This window comes from Volvox carteri, assembly GCF_000143455.1.
Source record: "Volvox carteri f. nagariensis unplaced genomic scaffold VOLCAscaffold_33, whole genome shotgun sequence".
Lineage (NCBI taxonomy): Eukaryota > Viridiplantae > Chlorophyta > Chlorophyceae > Chlamydomonadales > Volvocaceae > Volvox > Volvox carteri.
In genome coordinates, this window is record NW_003307576.1 from 107793 (window position 1) to 108572 (window position 780).

The 780-nt window shown below is 52.6% G+C and overlaps 1 protein-coding gene across 1 annotated transcript in view; it reads left to right on the forward strand.

Annotated features, from left to right (window-relative positions):
- The window catches only part of VOLCADRAFT_105729 (uncharacterized protein), a gene marked incomplete at its 3' end in the record, with an annotated part of 14047 nt that overhangs the window by 7411 nt on the left and 5856 nt on the right, over positions 1-780 (forward strand). The gene's annotated exons all lie outside the window — the stretch shown is intronic.

Genomic DNA, 780 nt, shown 5'->3' on the forward strand with positions numbered 1-780 from the left:
GCCGTCGTACCCGCTTAGGATTCGGCGCCCAATATCGCTGCCAATCAGCGATGCCGTAAGCACGTTCAGCANCACGTCGTGGACCCGACTGAGAGGGTCAGCAACGTTGATTCGTCCGGGTCGGTACTCCCATTTAAAGTCGAAACGTGAGAGGCGTTCCAACCAACGAGCTTGTCGTCGAGAGAGTTTATCGGCGCTTTGCTGATCTTGCAAATAGACCAGCGGTTGGTGATCGGTGACTAAAGTGACATCCGATGCACCCTCGAGGTAACAGCGCCACTCTTCAAGTGCTAGGACAGTTCCTAAACACTCTTGGTCCGTGGTCGTGTAGTTGTACTCAGCTCTGCTGAATTTAGAGCTTGTGTACGCGACTGGGCGGTCGTTCTGTAAAAGTACGGCGCCCGTGCCGTGTAACGACGCATCGGACCAGACAGTGAAGGGTTTGTCTAGTTCAGGGAGTTTTAATACTGGTGCGTTGGTTAAGGCAGACTTCACGCCCTCGAAGGAGCCTTGACAGTCCTTCGTCCAGTGGTAGGGCACCTTCGCACTGGTGAGTGACGTGAGGGGGGCCACGAGAGAAGAATATCCTTGGATAAATCTTCGAAAATAATTGGCTAAGCCAAGGAACGAACGCAGCTTTTGCAAGTCTGTCGGTATCGGCCATTCTTTAATGGTTTTGACCTTACGCTCGTCCACTTTCAGCCCCTCTCGGCTGACGACGTGACCCAGGAAATGCAGCTCGGTCTGGTTGAACTGGCATTTCGACATTTTTGCCTTAAA